Source organism: Cryptomeria japonica, chromosome 8 (assembly GCF_030272615.1).
Source record: "Cryptomeria japonica chromosome 8, Sugi_1.0, whole genome shotgun sequence".
Classification (NCBI taxonomy): Eukaryota; Viridiplantae; Streptophyta; class Pinopsida; order Cupressales; family Cupressaceae; genus Cryptomeria; species Cryptomeria japonica.
The window spans coordinates 450890706-450911621 of NC_081412.1; positions in this window are offsets into that span (position 1 = coordinate 450890706).

The following is a 20916-nucleotide window of genomic DNA, read 5'->3' on the forward strand; positions in this document are numbered from 1 at the left end:
CTAATCTCATCCACTTGAACATACAAGTCTTGAAACTTTTGCCAAGCATCCTTAATTAAAGCATTTTTCAATATGAAAGATAAGATCCTTTGATGCATAATTTCTTAAGGTACCAATTTCCATGATGTTCTTAGTGATCCAATCCAAATGACCATTGAGATCAGCCTTAGGATCAACGGGAGCAACAATAGTTCCATCAATGTAATGAATTAACTCGTTTTCCATTAGTTTACTCCATGCATCAAATTTCCAAGTAGCATAATTATGAGGAGTTAAGAGAGGAAACTTAGGAGAACCCATAGCAACAAAATGAAAGACCACAAGAGAACAAGAGCACAAGAGACACCCCCCCTCCAAATTCACTAAATTAAAGTACCCCCCCCCCCCCCCCCCCCCCGCAAAATTAATGATTTTGGTGCTTTATATGTAGTGCATGTACAATATGCCACTTGTAAACAATGGAAAAGTGGACTTTTGATTTTGTTTTACAACTGCCCCAATAGGTTTAGAACTATAATGCAAAAGACCAAAAGTGTAGATCTATGCAATACAAGTGTCAAATTGGCTAAAAAGGACCATATACTAAAAGTATGATTTCCACTCAAAATAACTACAAAATGGTAGTAGATTATGAAATTAAACAAAAAAAAATGCACTTAAAAAAAATGGCACCTGAAAAGGAGCTCGTATGAGCCTGAACAGAGTCCTAGAAGTTGCAGAAATGGGGATTGGACATGTACAATCACCAAAAAAAGAATTTCTTGAAAAAATTGTTCATCCAAATCAGAAAATAACACCACAACATGAAAGTACACAAAAAATTAGCCCATTTCAAAAAAAATTGCACTAAAAAAGGAGCCAAAATGAGCAAGATATGGCCTTCCAAATTTGCATTGCAAAAATGAAAAGCTCAATGAGATGGGGTAAAAATAAATTCAAAAATGATGACATCATCAAAACATGAGGTTATATTTGACAACTGTGTGACCGTAAAAAAACCTTCATACCCCCTTTGGATTTTACTATGGATGATGATGACAACCATACATAGAATGACGTTAGCAGATGGTGTGGTAGACCGTACTCTACGAATTATCTACGTGGAATGCTGGTGTGGCAATAAAGTGACGGTACGAGATGGTGACTGGTCGGATGATGTGGCTATCCACAAGGCTATTGGTTGGGCAAGGTGAGTGAGTTGGCAGATCATACGTTGTGTGGCATTGATGTGGCGTCATACAACTACTGATTGTGTAAGCTCGCGTAGCGTAGACCAATGACAAGATGCCACGTGTCTCAGGACTAGTGGAGGTGTTGGCGCTGAGTTGGTGGTCATGTCGCAAGTGGCTGGTAGTGTGGCCCATGTGGTGGGAGTCGTGGTTTAGCCGAAAGAGATAACTTGCTGGAGGAAGGGTGCCAACGAGAGTATGCAGGAAGCAATGTCGGGAGAGAGCTCGACAAAGGACTGTCAGAGCAATGGCAGCCAAAGGAGTTGTTGGCAGGAGTTCAAGTTGGCAGTCGGCGGAGAGAGGATAGGAGTATTGTAGTGGTGGGGTATGGTCGATCGGGGAGTGTGGCCAACAACAACAGTCTTGGGGAGGATGCCAGAAAAAACACGGGAGCCGGAGGATAGGGAGCCCGATGAGGGAGGTCGGAGCCTATGGTGTACGATCGCCAGTGAGCAAGGACTGCCAAAGGAGAGTACAGGGGATGGGGGCACCAAAATATATATTCTGTGAAATAAAAAAAATGTTGTAGTACGATGGGGGTGGGGTGATCGATACCCCCCCAACCCCCCCCCACCCTCCCCCTCCCCCCTTGAAAAAAAAAAAAAGAAAAAAGAAAAATTATAATATATGCATTTTTACTTTTATTTTAAAAACTTTTACATGCACAATTTTAAAAACTACAAAAATTATCAAATATTTGAAAATTAAAAAAATTTCATAGAAAAAATAAAAAATATATATTTTTTAACAAAATTGTACTGTACCGCCCAAATTGGGCAAAATTTTCTTCCAATCCCAAAATTGCACTTTTGCCAAATATAGACCGAATTTGGACTCAAAATGTATGGAAATGGCCACTCGAATGCAATGGCGAGGTCGGATCTGGTCTAGGACGCCTCTATAAGATGCTCCTCCTCATATATGCCTCTTGACCTCCTTCAAAGATGCAATAAAATCTCTCCAAAGGCTATGTAATGGTGCTCCAACTACTCTAATACCATGTGAGATTATGCTTGAAGCAACCAAGATCAAAGAGACCAATAGATAGCACAATGAAAAGAGAGATAAAATATGACAAGAGTAAACTTTATTCCTATCAAGATGCAAAAAAGATCAACTGGATCATCAATAATCACATACAATGCATGATGAGCCTTCTTATAAAGGCAAGGCTAAGAGACAAGAGAGGACACAATGATGACAGGTGGCTCAATGAGATGCAAGGGTAGGTAGGGGTAGGTAGAAGAAATAGTACAAAATTCCACATGAGGTGGATCACCCATCGAAGGTGGAATTATCATCCCACAATAAGTGGATATGATAAAGTAACAACAAGATCACACCATAAAAGGTGGAAATTCTCCTATATACACACTCCTAATGTATGAACAGCTCCCTAAGTGTCTCATATGCAAACTACAATGTTATGCATGTACCTAAGTAAAATTAAGTAAAGTATAATTATATCCAACATGAATAAATAATTACACCAACAGAGGTTATTAGAGTGATCCTTAGTCATGTGCGAGATGACCATATCATGTTGGATAAACCCTATCCAATCATAGAGGAGGCTATCTCAGTGATCACCGGTTTATGTGTCAATGGAGATGTTTCAGCTAAGAAGTCTATTAAGAACAAAGAAGTGGAAGCCCTAACCGACGTAAAGGGTGTTCAATGGGATTTGATCATTAACACGATTATCAACACTGTGGTGAGGTATGGTTCTTACGACATTTCTTATAAGATCTATTTCAGGAATAGGGAAGGTGCCACTTCGGTAATTGTATTATATATGACACATATACTTGTAATGAAAAATAAATCATTCGACTTGTTTGAATTGTTGAGAGAATTATTTCTAGAAAATGTTAAAATGTCAAAAGAGCAGAATTATCCCTTTCAGTTTTGTTCATTTCTAGTGTGTTTAGTCATGTATTGTTTGGGATCCCTTCTGGCAAAAGAAGATGTTATATGAGAATATGGTGTCCCGATTGCAAGGCAGATATTCAGATATTTGAATATTTTGAATAGAAAAGAGGAAGCTTGTAATGCATATTTCAAATCTTTTCTGGACATGTGGAGTGTTGGCTTGATATCCTCTATTTCCGATTTTGGAGGTTCTTCCTTCAGAAAGAGGAAAAGACGACAGTCTATTTTTGTTAGTGTTTTGGAGCCAAAGAAAAGAAAGGTGGATTTGAAAGAGGAAGATATTGTTGTGATTGTGGATCTGAAGTCTCCTATAGCTGGAGGAGATTTGGCGGTTGCAAAATAGGAAGCTAGAGAATCAGATGATGGATCTAATTTGTTGGAGTTAGTTGGTACTATGGATGGAATCAAGAAGATTGGCAAGATGTGGCTGACTTCAATTGGGTTAGATAGGATTAAAGGTATTTTGTTGAATCACTTGGTCCAGAATAGTATCAACATTTAAGATATCAATAATTTGCTTCTGAAATCTCTAAGTGAAGTTCTTAAGGAGAAGTTTTCTGAGCAATCCATTGAGGTTAGAGTATCTGAGGAAAAAAGAATTGATGTAAAGAATCTATTGAAGGAATTTGTTGATGCACAGAAAGTCCTATCAGTGTGTATTAAGGAATTGAGAGACTATATCCGTAGTGCTAGCAGAGTCTATAGGTGGTGTGTCTCTTGGCTGACAACAGAAGTGAAGCACAAAGCCAAAGTTGATACTACTGAAGATGAGATGAGTTATTTAGGGAAATCTTTTGACTTTCTGGAACATAAGAATGGTAAGAAGAGGAAAATAATTAACTCTCTTCAAGATGAACTCTTATTCCTATAGAGGAAGAGAGAAGATTTTGTAAGCATGTTTTGGAAAGTAAAAGAGATCGTTGAAGAAAAGTTGGAGCAGTTTTTCAGCATTGCTTGATAGTGCAGTTGAGTATGAGTAGAACCCATCTGCTTCAGAAAATTTCTTCCATGTTGTTGATTTGTTAGTGGAATGTAGAAGCCTTTCAGTAAGCATTAAATTGGCCATAAATTCTTGGGAAGTTCTTCTTCTGGAACTGAAGGAGAAATACAAGCTTATCTTTTTGAAGAAGAGCAACTAAAGGTTGTATCTGGTTTTGGTATTCACTTTTTTTGACATTTTTGCAGTTATGTACATACTCTATTTTTCTTTCCTTTCTTTTCCATCAAAGGCATCCTTTGTCCTTGATGTCAAAGGGGGAGAAAAAAGTAAGGTTTTTGGAGATACATAAGTTAGGGAGAGTTGAGTTATATGCAGATATGTTTTGAATATGTTTTGGCATCAATGACAAAGGGGGAGATTGTTAGACTTGTGTGAATATTATTGTCATTAATGTCAAACCTATTATCCGGTTTGGACCGAACAACATATGCAATATATTAAGGTCAATCCAGCTATCCAGTTTGGTTTGAATGTTACATTCAGTCGATATGTGCAGTTTTTGCTATGATGCTTTGATCCTGGTATCAGTTACGTGTTCCTATATCAGCTATTTTGGTTATGATAGTTGTATCTCTTCAAGTTTCATGTTGTGGTATTCTTGGTAAGTGAGAAATCTGTATCTTCAGAGTTTGGAGATGTTATTCTTGAATTTTTTGATAATGGGTCAGTATCATTGGGTCTACATGACCGTCTCCCATTCCGATTGTTGGTTAACAAATTTGTCCTTTGGATGAAATTAGTAACTTTTAAAAAAAAAAACTTTGGCCCCCTTTTAAAGGACTTAATTTGCAACCAATCAGTTGGGTAATCTTTAATTAAGTTTCCCTCTAAATTGTATCAGGTACAGCTCCCCACTTGATTTTCAATGAATATAGAAAACATTGTACATCACTATGCCATAAACATTGCTGGATTTTTTTTTAAAGTTTATGAATCGACAAAGCACACAGAATTTGTCTTTGCTTCAGATTAAATTAAACAAATGATTTTCAAACCAATGAACTAAAAGATACATAAGGAATTTCAAGTCTATCACAGAGCAAACGCATAAAAAATAATCCACACAGAGATTGATTTTCAAAGACTAAGTACACAGATCACAATCTGGAAAAAATAACTCATTTCATTCACAGATGAAAATAAAGTCTTTTCAAATAGTATGCATCCAAAGTACTAGGTTCAAAACCCAAAATTTCACAGACCTTTCCAAAGTCTAACGAAAATGTATATATAGCCACAACCTGGCCAACAGTTAACATGGGAAACACAAAATTTTAACTTTTTCGCCCCACAGTTTCAGAGTAGTTTTAAAACAGAAAAACTAAAACTAATACTAAGAAGACATCTAGCCGAGCTAAGATGCATCTTTATCGATTTCAAAACACATGGCGGTAGTAGCATTCTTCCATTCCACGCGAGACGTGGAGAAATTCTGGATAAGCCAGAATGTGGGAGACCGATGTGAACAATTATTTGCTTTCACACCTCTTTCTCTCTATGGACCTTCTCCACCTGATCAGCGTGGTTTCCCAAGTGTTTGATGTAGAGGAATAATAGGGATTCAATTTTAGCAATAGTTGACATATCATTTGAAACTAACACCTTAGCTGTTAGGATTCCCACAGATACTAAGAGGGGGGGGTGAATCAGTATCTAACCAGTGAGTAGAATTTCATATCTTAAAACATGCATAATATATTAAAACAGTGTACCGGTATGCAAGAAACAATGCAATAAATAGAATTAAAAACATCCACATGAAAAGCACACCATGACACAAGGATTTAATGAGGAAACCCGGTGTGGGAAAAACCTTGGTGGGATTTGTGACCCACAATATCCACTTACTGGCCAATAAGAGAATATTACTTACAAGAGGGGCATGCACATGCAGGAAGGCCAATTGCCTAGAGCTCACTGCTCAATGGGAAGTCTCACTGACTTACAATGTGGATTTATACAAATCCAATATCTTGTACTGCTTTACAATAGCATCTAAAATGCCTGATTGAGTACCGATTGTTGCTCTGCTTCTTACATAAACCCTTTAACCTATATTTCACATAATAGGTATGCCTTAATATTTTTCCCTTTCGCTTACATCACTTTCTTAACTTTCTTACAAAATGTCTACAATGATCTCTTTTATATATAAGAGTCATTTTACAATGATATCAAGTCAGCTTACAAATTTTTTACAATAATAAACAAAATATAATATAATAAAATCATGTCGGCCTCTATGCCAGTATACTCCTTTCATTGTGTTAGTGTCGGTGTCCTGAGTGTCGGTGTAGAGTTTGATCATTGATGCCGGTGAACTATCATGCCGGTGTGATTCCTTGTCGGTGCCATAGGATTGTAAGGTTGCCATCAATGACAAAACCTTCAATCACTTACAATGTCTCATTGGAGTGTGCATATGCCAACAATCTCCCCCTTTGGCATTGATGGCAACACTCATGAGAAATTTCAAAAGTGTATCCAAAAATGTGAAGTCCAAAAAATGTTACCAAAAATGTGTGTGCTCCCCCTGAGCATACGATTCCTGTAATGTTGAATTTTCTCATCCCACTACTCCCCCTTTGGCATCAATGTCAAAGGTTGTCAAGATGTCAGTAGAGTTTGTAGTTTCAACCTTGTAACTGGGTAGTTACAATTTGAAATAGATCTGCCAAAATCAAGTTTATACTCTCCATAAACTTTTTACTATCTCTTATTGTTGTCTCTATTCTTTTAACTATACTGGTGAGATGCTGCAAATGCTTTGCCGGTGTTTTCTATCCCTGTATCAGTGCCTCAGATATTTCCTTCCGTAATGATGCTAGATAGTCCAATCTTGGAATCAGTTTTAATCTCAGATGCTTTGCCTTATTCACTATTCTCTCCTTTTCTCTTTCCAATTTAAGTAATTCTTCCTCAAAATTTGTTATCTTTTGTTCAAAAACTGATAATGTATCAGGTGAGTTAACAAAAACATCTGCAAGTTTAATGATTTCATCTTGTACCTTGCTCATCTTCTTATCTATATCTACAGTCAAAAAGTTTGTCTTATAGGTGTCTTTGTACAGAGTTTTATACTCTTTCAATAAGTTACACAGTTCCGGTAGAAGTATGTCAAAATCTCTAGTATACTTCTTTATCTGCTCATCAAAGAATCTTTGCTTTTCAATTTCCATTTTGTGCTTCAATGTCTCTTTCTTTAATTTCTCAATGTTTTATGTGATATATTTACACAAGGTATCAAGTTGTCCTAAAGAATCTTTATAGTCTATATTACAGTTAGGAGCAATTACCTTCAAAATTGGTATTGTGTCATCTATTGCCTTATAAGCTTGTGAGCTGCAATCTGCTATCTTTTTAATTGAATCTAATAGTACTTCAGTCACATTAGTTGATTTGTAGCCTGATGATGAACCTACATTCTAAGTACCGCAAGTGGAAGTAACCAAGCTCGTATTGACCTCTGGTAGGTCTATTTGTGTTTGCATTTCCTTAAGCAATGGTTTTTCTATTTCTCTAGTTGCCGGTGGCACTGTTTCCTTATGAACCTGTTCCTGTTTCTGTTCAGGAGCCTTTTTCTCTGTTTGTTTCTCTATTTGTTGCATTGTCTTAGTCTAAGTCTGAGTTTCTACCTGTTTCTCTTTGTCATCTATCGGTTTCTCCTATGTGTTATAAGTTTGCTCAGCTACCGGTGGCTCACTAGCCATTTCAGTCTTATCAGTTGTATCTTTGTCTACCACAATGTTGATCTTTTGAGTATCAACATCCACTGTATATAAGACTTCAGGATTAGGATTGACATCCTCTACATCCATACTTTCAACTGTCGGTTGATCTTTTGTAGCTGTTGTTGTTACCAGTGGAGTAATCAAGGGAGGTGGGGGTAAGTTGTCTTTAACCTTGATACTGGGTGGTCCACCAACTTTACCTTTACCCTTGTCTCTTTCTTTCTGATATACCTTTATAGGTTTGTGGCTCATGTATTCTTCTCGTTTTTCTTTTTCTACTAGGAAAATGTCCCATGCATTTTTTGTTTCCTCAGTCACCTCATTAACTCTTCCAACCATTAAAGCAATGTGTTGGTGTGCAGTAGAAAATACTGACCAGTTGGCTTCAACAATTAAGTCATCAATTTCTTTGGGTGAATTCACCGGGTATACAACAAGTAGCTTTTCTATCTTTATTTTCTTGTCAAGTTCTACTACTTCTTGTCTCCTTGCTTCCAGTCTCTTAAATAGTTCATCTGGTACTTCATCTACTACTTCCATCCAAAATTTCTTATACATATCCATATGAAATATAACACTGTTTTCTACTTGTTATTTTTCATTAGCTGTCAGAGTGTCATATAGTTTCTCTATATTCTTCAATTTCCCTTCCTTTTTATTTTCATTCAACAGTATGTCAAGAGGGGCCAAGTCCTTGTTTGTCCTCTTCTTCTTCTTTGGTGTAGCCTTTCTTACCAGAGATCTCATTGCTTGTTGTTTTTGTCTTGTCCTCCTAGGTGAGGGTGTGGTTGCCGGTGAGTGATCTCTTTTCCTTACAACTCTTTTTAAAGTTGTAGGCATGTCATTCTCTGAAGATGTGCCTACCGGTGATAGGTGAGTTTCAAGTTGTGGAGCTGCTAACTCATCCTCTGTTATATCGGTTTGTTCCATTACTTTATCCTTGATTTCCTTTACTTTCCTAGAACCTTTTCTTACAACTGCCTCAACCTTTTTCACTCTTTTCTTAGATTGTATTTGGCTTTCAATAGTTTCTGCACTACCAAATACTTCTTCCTTAGGTTCTTTAGGGGCTTCCAGAAGTGCTTTAGCATAAGTTTCAATTATATGATCATCTATTTCGTAGCCCATCTCTGTTACCCAAACTATCCTAGGGATGTCTGTTTCCATCTAGATCTCATCCTTCTTGATTACAAAGCATATTTCATCCTTATATTTGTCAACAATCTTTTGTGATAATCTGATTCTTTTCTTTATTTTGGCCTTAAGTGCTTGAAAGAAATCATGGATATTGTTTTCCTTATCTTCTCCCATATTATTGAATAGTTCTATTAGCTGTTTACCTACCGGTATATCATATCCAAGTTCTTTGTAGCCTATACTAGGAACCTGTTTGGTTATATGTAGCATCAGACATACTAGCAGATTTCCAAATTTAAAAGTTCCTTTCTTGTCCTTCTTAATCTTGCCTAAGTTGTCAATTAATTCATCCTTCAACCACTCACATACATCAATATTTGCATTATCTGTGACCATGCCATAAGCACTCTTAATGCATAAACTTGAAACTGAATTGAGTCTATTTGCATGAGTAGCTTTATATCCTAATATCGTGCTAATAAATCTTACATTAGTATATTTTACATCATTGACTCTTAAGGACCTTCTATCGGATGTGGCACCAGTTAGGTTCATAACTAGGTCATTGGAGACCTTTTTAGTCTTGTTTGTCCTTTTACTGATGGTCGGTAACCTTGTGACAGCTTTCACAGCTTCCTTGGTGATTTTGTGAATTGCATCTAACCAAAAAAATTCACCATGTACCCTGCTTAAGACTATCCTAATCACATCCTTGGGGAATTCAGGAATGCTAAGGATCTCTGTAAATCCTAGGGTTTCAATGATCTTATGTTCATCTTTTACATTACCAGATTCATCACATATGACAGATTTAAACATGGTTTTAATCTCTTCATCTCCTAGTTCCTCAATGTTGCAATGAATGTAAATTCTGGGATCTTCAGCATAAACAACTCCCTTAGGAATTTGAGAAAAAACACCTAAAGTATCATCTTTCTTTGCTACTTCGGGAACTAATTGAAATACGGGCCTAGGTCTTTTTATAACTTCGACAATAGTAGGGTTTGCTATATATTCAAGTGTAGAGGTGGATGCCATGATAAAATACCTTTTACTGCCTTTAGGATGGATGATTGCTTGAAGTGTTCTTGCCTCTTGCTCGAAAATGCCTTAGCTCAGAATCTTTGCGCTCTTCATAGGTTTGAAATCTCGGTGAAATAAAATGGAGCCAAAACCTCAAATTTATAGTGTCTTTTTGCCATCTACCACATTAAATGTATGTCGATTAAGTAGTTACTTAACATTGTCTGTCGGTAATAAAGTAATTTCCAACTTCTCATCTCTAACCAAGGGAATAATAGCACATGTGTCATTAGATTGCCAAACCCTCAAGGAAACTTTCTTCAATTTGATGAAGAACTTCTTGCCAGTGGAGCACTGCTTTGTCCTGCCGGTGAAGCATTGATTGGTTCTACCGGTGGAGGAGTATTCCCAATATTTAGATCAGCTTTTCTAATCCATTGTTTTGAGAATTCTTGCTTAATCTCTTCAACTTTTTCTTTACCCTTCAAGCTAGAACTTTTGTTGTTTGCCGGTGATCCTTTACTTCTACAGAATTTTGCAATATGCCCAATCTTGTTACATGCATAACAAGTTACATTATTCTTCTGAATAGCTTTCACATAACCTATGCCGGTCTGTGTTCTACATTGATTAGATAAATGTCCAAATCTTCCACAAACATAACATCTCACATTCATTCTGCAATTTTCAGAGTTGTGACCAACTTTGTTGCATTTAGAACATTGACCAGTGGGTGTGTTGATATTCTGATAATTTCTAGATCTACATTCATTTGCTCTATGACCATACTTATTACAGTTAAAACATTTTCCATTGAATTTATAAGTATTAGGTTGTCTTACCGGTTTGTTGTGATCCTGAGTATTTGCAGTACTGGAGCTTTCACCAACTTCAAAGCCAATTCTAGAAGTGTCACCTTTAGGTTTTTGATTCTTCAGCAAGGTGCCAAGTTACTCTGAGCTTTTCTTGAATTTTTCTTTATGTTGATTTGCAGTTTCTAGTTCTCTTTCTAAGACTTCTTTCTGTCTCATCAATTCATTTCAGTCATTTTGAGTGATCTGTCTTCAATAAATCATTTTCATAGCTAAGTCTTGTGTTCTCATTTGCTGCATCACTTAGTCTTCTAGTCAATTCTTCTTCATTCTTCTTCCTATCCTCAATTTCTTTACAAAATCGCATAGTCATATCCTGCATCTCATTCTTTGTTGTCATGTTCTCTAGTTTCAGCTTGCTTATCTGATCATTAAGTGATTCCTTTTCATCATTTTTAGTTTGCATTTTTTCACAAAGTTCTCTTCTCTTATTTCTTGCAATAGTAAGATTCTCTTGAAGTGCCTGAATGATATCCTGAGCTGCCTTTAGATCATCTTCTAGTTTGATATTTTTCAATTTTTCTGTATCATAATCTGAGAGAGCTCCTTCAAGTTGCTTCATCAGATTTTCCATCTTTACCGGTGTCAAGATCTTCCTCAAGTTGTTAGGCTTCTGAAAATAGAGGACCAAGCTCTGATACCAATTGTTAGGATTCCCATAGATACTGAGAGGGGGGGGTGAATCAGTATCTAACCAGTGAGTAGAATTTTTTTATCTTAAAACATGTTGAACATATTATAACAGTGTACGGGTATGCAAGAAATAATGCAATAAATAGAATTAAAAACATCCACATGAAAAGCACACCATGACACAAGGATTTAACGAGGAAACCCGGTGTGGGAAAAACCTCGATGGGATTTGTGCCCCACAATATCCACTTACTAGCCAATAAGAGAATATTACTTACAAGAGGGGCTTGCACATGTAGGAAGGCTAATTGCCTAGAGCTCACTGCTCAATGAGAAGTCTCACTAACTTACAATGTGGATTTATACAAATCCAATATCTTGTACTGCTTTACAATAGCATCTATAATGTCTGATTCAGTACCGGTTGTTGCTCTGCTTCTTACATAAACCCTTTAACCTATATTTTGCATAATAGGTCTGCCTTAATATTTTTCCCTTTTGCTTACATCACTTTCTTAACTTTCTTACAAAATGTCTACAATGATCTCTTTTATATATAAGAGTTATTTTACAATGATATCAAGTCAGCTTACAAAGTTTTTACAATAATAAACAAAATATAATATAACAAAATCATGTTGGCCTCTGTGCCGGTATGCTTCCTTTCTTTGTGCCGGTGTCGATGTCCTGAGTGCCAGTGTAGAGTCTGATCGTTGATGTCGGTGAACTATCATGCCGGTGTGATGCCTTGTCGTTACCATAGGATTGTAAGGTTGCCATCAATGAAAAAACCTTCAATCACTTACAATGTCTCATTGGAGTGTGCATATGCCAACATTAGCCTCCTTCATATAATTTATCTTACCCTCAAATGACTCTATTATGACTTCAAGGATTTCGATGGTTTTTCCATCTTCTTTTATACACTTAATCCCCATGCATTTAAGATCATTTTGCATCAATTTTATCAATTCAACAAGATGGTTCATTAATTTTACCAATTCACCATATGCTTGTTGCACCATCGAATTCCTCCATTCTATGTTCTTTTTGCAGACACAAAGATCGTTATCATCAAGATCCGACATAGGCTTTTCACTTAAGAATTTCATTACTCCATATGTCTGTACCTCCTGCATTTGCACCGCTACTGCTGCCCACTTAGCTTCTTCCTTCTTCCAATTTATGATTTTTGTTTCCAATTCATTCATAATTGACTGAGCATTTTCATACACTTTGCTCAGGCTGATGAAATACTATGTTCTTGACTTCCGGATTCCCTCAAGCCACTAGTACATTTGGAGCCATTTTTCGATGACCATTCGTCGGAATTTAGACAACTAAACGTCAGAATTCAAACGTATTTGTTCGTCGCTATTTTTTCGTCGATGATTTTGACGACGGGTTTCACGTCGAAAATCAAATGACACCACGTCGGAAATTTCCATGCACCCACGGTATATTTTTTTGACAAGGAGACATCAAACTACCGATCTCGTTGCATCCTTTATCGTCATAACCTTTTCCGATGACCCTTTATTTTATCATTGTAACTTTTGTCGATGCATTTTTACTTTGGCAGTGTCCATCGGGATAAGTCTTACCGATATCATCATCAGCTATCGACAAGACAAGATTTCTCCATTGCCGCTAGGTGACATGTTTGTTTGACGAGGACACGTTGAAATTCAGACCTCGTTGCATCCTTTATCATTGTAACCTTTGTCGATGACCCTCTAACATCATAACCTTTTTCGATGCATTTTACTTTTGCCAATTTCCATTGGGATAAGTCTTACCGATAGCCTCATCATCTATCAGCAAGACATGATTTCTCCATTGCCGCTAGTGTGTGTTTTGTCGATGGACCATCTTCAAGGATATGTCAAAATTTTGACAATTAAGACGATGAATGAGGCTGCATCTTGCGACGTTTTTATCATCGTAGGTATGATAACATCGTCAATTGTCTTGTGGTGTTTGTTGAAATTCCGACCTTCCCCAAGATTTTTTTTTAAACATCTCGACTTCTTTTGTCTACACCGATGACCCTTTATCATCATAACCTTTGCCGATGCATTTAACTTTTTCCTAGTGTCCACTGGGATAAGTCGTACCAATAACCTCATCGACTATCGGCAAGACAAGATTTCTCCATTGCCACTAGTGTGTGTTTTGTCGATGGACTTAAATGGTGTATGTTATCCCAATCACATGCTTCTACTTGTCAATGTTATCATTGGGTTGACTTTTGCCGATTACAAAGGATTAATATCAACAACATTAATATCATTGAGCTTACAAAGGATTAAGTGCAGTAGGTACTTCATTATCAGGAAGATAAAGATCAACTAGCTACAAGAATGCATGCAAGAAGAATTATCATAAGGAATCATAATAGTAAATCCCAAAAATGTCTTGTAGCCAACACATAAAGCATTCATAAATAGTCATACAAATAGTCATATTGTTGTTTAAAAATACTATCAAAGGAGGATATTATAAAGATAGAGACCTAGAACTCAGTATGCAGTCATGGATAACAGTGTAGGGTTAGGTATAGTCCTAGACCTTGTTTAAAGGGAAACATGTGATAGTGTACGTGTCTAAGGAAAACTCTACAAAATAGTGAGCAATGAGACTATCAAGAACAATATTTCAGACTTAGGCATACACAACTCAAGGAGATAATGATTTACAAAGAAAACACTTACAAAGATATATCTAGTCATAAAAGATAATCATCTGAGTTGGAGACATGAGAATATTGTAGAACACAAAGTAGACAGTGCCATCGTAAGGCGTACACTCCATTTCAAGGCCCCAAACTTAAGGGCAATACAAGGAGATTCTATCAATGCCAATTATAGTCCATAAAAGCCTTGTCGCAAAGCAAATCAAAGACAAAGTACAGTCATAGAGAGATAAGAAGATCAAGTCTATCAAAGATGTAATAGTCATAAGGCATGCACAAAGGCTCAGTACAATGGTGATACAATGTTGTAGACCAGTAATGAGGAGTGAAGAATAAGGATTATGATAGAAATTGGGTTCTAAATACAGTGGCACATGACAGTAAGTTTGAGATTAGACAATGCAACATGGAGATATGATCACCTTCTATGAGAAATGAAAGTGCAGTCATGATAGTATTTTTTAGTAGATTGGACTACCATAAACATGCACATGGAAATGACTAAAGGGTGGGAGTTTCAGTTAAGTGAACTTCAAGTTAGAATGCAAGTTCTTAATATCATTCATCAGTTTAGGCATTAGTTTTTAGAGAAAATGTGGATTTCTAAGTTCATCATCAATTTGAGGATTGAAAAGGTGGAGTTTTGAGAATAATTTCATTAGTTCTACATCAATTAAAAGCCCCTCATAGGTCATACATGAGACAAGATGACTTTTAGATAATATAACAGCTAAGTTACCGATTCAGGTACACATACAGATACAAAATCGGGTACGGATTCATAGAATCGGCAAAAAACATAATCCTTGGGTATGGGTATGGGTTCTCTGTACACACACGCACAAACATATATGAATTAAAATCTACTCCAATGATATAAAAGTAGCTGAGAGAAAATGTAATCTTGAATTTATTTAGTTTATGACAAACTGAAATGAAATCAAAGTAAACACTCATACAGTGAATTGCATAGATGTAGAAACTGATTTGATTAATGATGCTCAATTAGGTCTTGAAACAGTTAGAAAAATATTGAAGATACCAGATCTAGTCATCAAGATAGTAGGACAACAAAATCTAGTGATAAATAATGCTGCTATAACTATTGGAATATCTTAGAGCTGATTACTAATCAATATGATAACCAATTGACCACTAAGAAATCACTAATAGAAGTTTCACATCCTTATGACAGTATGAAGAAATAAACAAAAATAGAAATAAAGATCAGATTGCAGCAATGATGACAGGTTGTGTATTTATGAGAATTGCAATTTCAATAGCAGTTTGGGTAAGATCACACCCCTTAAAAAAGGTTGCAACATATATGAGATAGCAATTTGAATTGTACACTTTTCAACCAACACTACTTTATTAATTTGCCCCAAAATTAGGCACAAGAGATGATGAATAATCATTGAGGACCCAACCACGTAAGAAGGACCTTGGAGGAATCCAAAGGGAATCAGGCTCAGATCAGGACCCATGCAGAATCAAAATCAGGATCTAGGGGTTTTAGTGAAGAATCAGTAACTTAGTTTAACAGTCAGTTTCCAACAGTTCCACCTCCTTTTATGAATGCTCTTTCTTCAAATTCGACCCAAAATAAACTCAAAATGAACAATGAATGAACAAAATGAGACAGTGTGTCTATTCTAAAACAAATTGAGCAAATGTTAAGGAATGAATAGAGAAAGTGTGTCTATTCTAAAAAAAAAAAAACTCACAAAACCTATGAGGCATGCATTCACTTGTAATGGGGAACTATCTCGTAGAAGCATGTTCACAACCTGTAACACTGAATATGTAACCTGCAAACAAGATGCTTAGCATCAATAAGATTAACAGTGGAGCATAATGAAATATTGAAAAGTGTGTTACCTTATTGAGCTTCTCTTTGTTTCAAGAATAGTTTAATATTCTCTACTTAACAGGACCAACCATGCGAAGGTGGAAGCTCATTTGGCCCCTCCCCCCACCTAATATCACTCTAAATTCCCCATTAACGTCTAGCATTCTTTCATCCATTAATGAAACATAACATTCATTAACACGTAACATTCATCAACATTCATTAACACATATCATTCATTAACTTTCATTAACAAGTAACATTCATCAACATTCATTAACACATATCATTCATTAACATTCGTTAACACATAATTAAATTCATTAACACATAAAATTCAGTTGTTAACATATAATAAGATTACAATCATTTTTTTTCTTTCTTTTTGATTCTTGGAGGTAAAGACTAAGTGGATGATCGTTGTCTTCATCATTTGTCTCCTCTTCAGTTCTTCTGCCCTCTGCTCATGTTCTAGTTAAATTATGCCTAGTCATGTACTCACGATGAGGACGCGGGGGTCCACTGCAATAACAAAGAAATGGGTTAAATTCATGAGTTTTTATTAAAAAAAATAATAGGGGTGCTCTTTACCTGATGGGGCCACATCATCTTCCTGATCATTTTGTCTAGCCTCATCCTCAACATCTTGAATACACTCTAAATCCTCTGGAGTTGAAACATGAAAGGTCACACAATACACCAATTGCAATTAAATTCATTTAAAGGAATAACAATGGTCCTCTTTACCTGGTGGGGCCCCATCACATTCATGATGTCTACCTAGATCATGCTCAACTTGCTCACCACGGTCTACATGCTCTAAAATAAAAAACAAAAATGGTTACATTAATTACCACACCAAATCACAATTAAAGATATTTAATTGTAATAATCATTACATTCTCATCCTCAACATCCTGAACAACCTCTAAATCCTTTGGAGTTGAAACACGAAAGGTTACATTAATCAATAGACCAATTGCAATTAAATTCGTTTAAAGGAATAACAATGGTCCTCTTTACCTGGTGGGCCCCCATCACGTTCTTCATGTTGTCTACTTGGATCATGCTCAACTTGCTCACCACGGTCTACATGCTCTAAAATAAAAACAAAAAAGGTTACATTAATTACTATACCAATTTCAATTAAAGATGTTTAATTGTAATAGTCATTACATAAAAAAAAATTGTTTAGCACGTGAATACCTCCAGTACTGGGATGCACACCATGACCTTCATCATGTGCAGGTTGTGTTCCACCCCGTGCAGGCTGCATTCCAATGTCGTGTGCATTGTTATGATTTCTTGATTATTTAAAACAAATATAGTCACATTATGTTGGAAATCAACATCAAATAGATTATTGCTCAAGTATTGGTTGCATTCATATCAAAAGGCTGCGTGCAAAACATGACAAATTTGATGCAGAGTTACAAACTGAATATGATGAATGTAAAGACATAGTCTAGCATGGTATCCCAGTGCTAACTGATCAAAGGGGAGAAATCAAGGATAAAGACAAGTGGATTTCAAAATGCCAAAAACTACTTAGTGATGCCCTTAATGATGCTCGATCAGATGGAATTGATTTTAAGGAAATAATTACATAGATGGAACAATTCGTCACATGGGAGATCGTTGTCAGGGACCTAATCCATAATGGAGACACCTAAAAATTAGAAAAGTACTTGGAGCATATTCAGAAATGTGGCGAGATACTTGGGGATTGAAATTGTTTTCAAATATTTCAAAATGTTATCTTCAATGCTTTTATGTAATATGTCTAGTAGTTAAGTTAGTTTTAGTCAGTTAGTTTTTAGTTAGGAGTTTAAGTGTTAGTTAGTTTTATTCCAAATGAAAGGGTATGCCCTTTCAATTTGGAACTAAATCCTCATCTATTTATAGGGGATCCTTTTGATGAGAAGACATTCATGATCATTTTGTTCACGTATTTTATGCAAGTCTTTTTGAAGTTTGTTTTTTGGAAATGCCAAACCTGGCGAATGACATTATGTTGTACTGAAGCCAATTGATTATCTTATGCTTATTTCAATATAAAGATCACAGGTTCTGCATCTCTGATGGTATCTATCTTTTCAATTGTTTGATTAGTTCCCTGTGACAAATCTATTCAATTAGATTGTTTCAATGTGCTATCTCATGTTATTATAATTTGAATTAGGTTTCAGTTTGAATAATTCTTGTAGATGCCTTTGAAGTTATGTCCTTGTTTTAAAGAGCATGTAATGCCCGCCAAAATACCCTAAAGAAACTAAACAATAATATACAAATGAAGATATTTTTTTTCTCAATTAACATCTAATAACAACTAATGCAACATAAACATCTCCCTGTATTTACATCCATTAACCAATTAATCAATATGAACATACATCATTGCTCATTTCATCAAATAACGCAAGCGGAAATAACACAACATCAATAATCTTTCTCTAGGGTACTTTAACATCATTACTTAATTCATTTCCACAATGACATACTACACACACAATAGGTATATTTCACCTTCATTAATGCATCGTATTCTAATTCTTTAATCATGAGATTATGCAACCTACAACATTACTTATTCCTCATGATATGCATATTTTCCTTTCTACCAATGCATCTATATGAATCATTCATCTCTACTAAAACCAATCAACATCTTTTAACATATTCACTTATTAATCTACGAATATTCCTCCAAAATTATTTAACATTCTAACTAGCCTCTAATCATTCCATAAATTAATACAACTAATCCATAATGAAATTCCATTCTATTCCAACTATAATCCACTTATTTCCATGATTCATAAGATCACATCTCTACAATAGTACAATTATAATATGCCTAAATTCCAATTTCCAACTACAAATCATTTTACAAATACGAATACATTAAATACATCATGAGCATAGCTCTTTCTACTATAAAAATCCATCTACTATATACAAGAATGTTACATTACATGCATTCTATCTTATCCATTACATAAATCTGCTACAAGGTACATCCATAGTACATCACGGAGAAGAATCCACATCCACACAAGAAGAATCCAAGAGAACATCTCAATGGCTAAAAAGCACCAACCTCCCGACCATGTGGAACCAAAGGAACCACCCCCCATGCTAGGAGATGACACAAGGTCCCAACACATACTCTAAACCTAGGCTGACACCTATAACCAAGGAGACTAACCACACAAGGACTCTCAAGCAATAACTCACACATACAACAAAAATGAACTCCCAGAGGTGTAAAACTCATCAAGACATAAATGCATCCAATAATCATAATCATAAATCATAAAGGGGAAACACATGTAGGAGTGGAGTGTTATCGCATGCCATCCTCATAACATAATAACATAATAACACAAGGCGCTAGCCTGATGGACATGTGGATCCATCTCAACCTATGAGAGACTAATGGAGATTAGCTTACCGTCTTCACGACCTTGTCATGCTTATCCTAAAACATCCTCCCTAGGACTAAGTCATGAGGCACAAATCAATTTATCATCTTATTAATTAATCTAACTACCCAACCCATCAATTATTAGGTTATCACTTATTTACAAATCACAAAATACTCCAATGTGCCCTGGTGGTCTAGACTTCATGCATCCTTACAAGGAATCTCATGCAAGCCTATCTCTCGTGACCTCGGTCATCACAAGGAAGCCCACTCCTCCTAACATGGCCCAACAACAAATCATAAGAGGCTCTACCAACATAATTACATGAAAATAATACTCAATGAAGCACACAACTTCCACACATACTCTTACAACATAAACAAAGCTACAACAATATCAATATAGAAAAATGAGCCTCTTGGCTAGCAATAAACAAAGGCATATCAATCCATCAAATGCTGCCATCAAATAAAGATAACATCATAGCAAGGTCTACTCACTTGCTGGTCCAAAACAACATAGTAATCATCTCAACCATCCATGGCCTATCCACATGGAAGAGAGTCTAAAATATACACAATGGTGTAGAGAAGCAAATATACTCAAAACCATCAACATACATCAAAACTGATCAAACCCAAAACTTGGAAATATGAACAAACCTCAAATAAAGCCTCTGGTATAAAAATCAATTCGGAAAAATACCTCAAAAATGATCGAAACTGAGAAAATACAGAACACAGTCAGGTTAGCATTTTTGCCCCATAGGACAATGCTTTTGCCAAAAAGAACAACGCTTTTGTCAACAAGAACAACGCTTATGCGTTCCAGAATCATGCATATGCATCCTAAAACATCGCTTATGTTTCCAGATTCATGCTTATGCTTTCTGTGACAGCGCTTATGCTGTGCAGAGTAGCACAAATGTAATACAGAATAACGCTTATGCACAATAAGATAGCGCTTTTGCAGAAACAACACTTTTGCACAAGACTTACGAAAAACTGGGAAAAATAATAAAATCTAGACTTTACAAAAGGGCTCGAAAAACATATGAAAAGAGATGCCCAGAAACAAGGAATGTATAGGTATAAACACACCAAAATATCTCAAACTATAGACCAAAATTTAATCAAATATCTTCATGACATAAAACAGGCAGAACTTCTACAAAACTCACAGAGAATCAAATGAAGACAGTCCCAAACAATCACAATTGAAGACTCATGAAGGGAAGAACAATCTACTCTCATACAACAAGGATTAACCAAAGAACTTCACAACAATTTCTCATAGAGCCATGAAATGCCATATGTAGGAAAACCAAAATATATATCTCCCAACAACTATATAAAAAATCTCATACATAAAGTTTCCCTCCCAA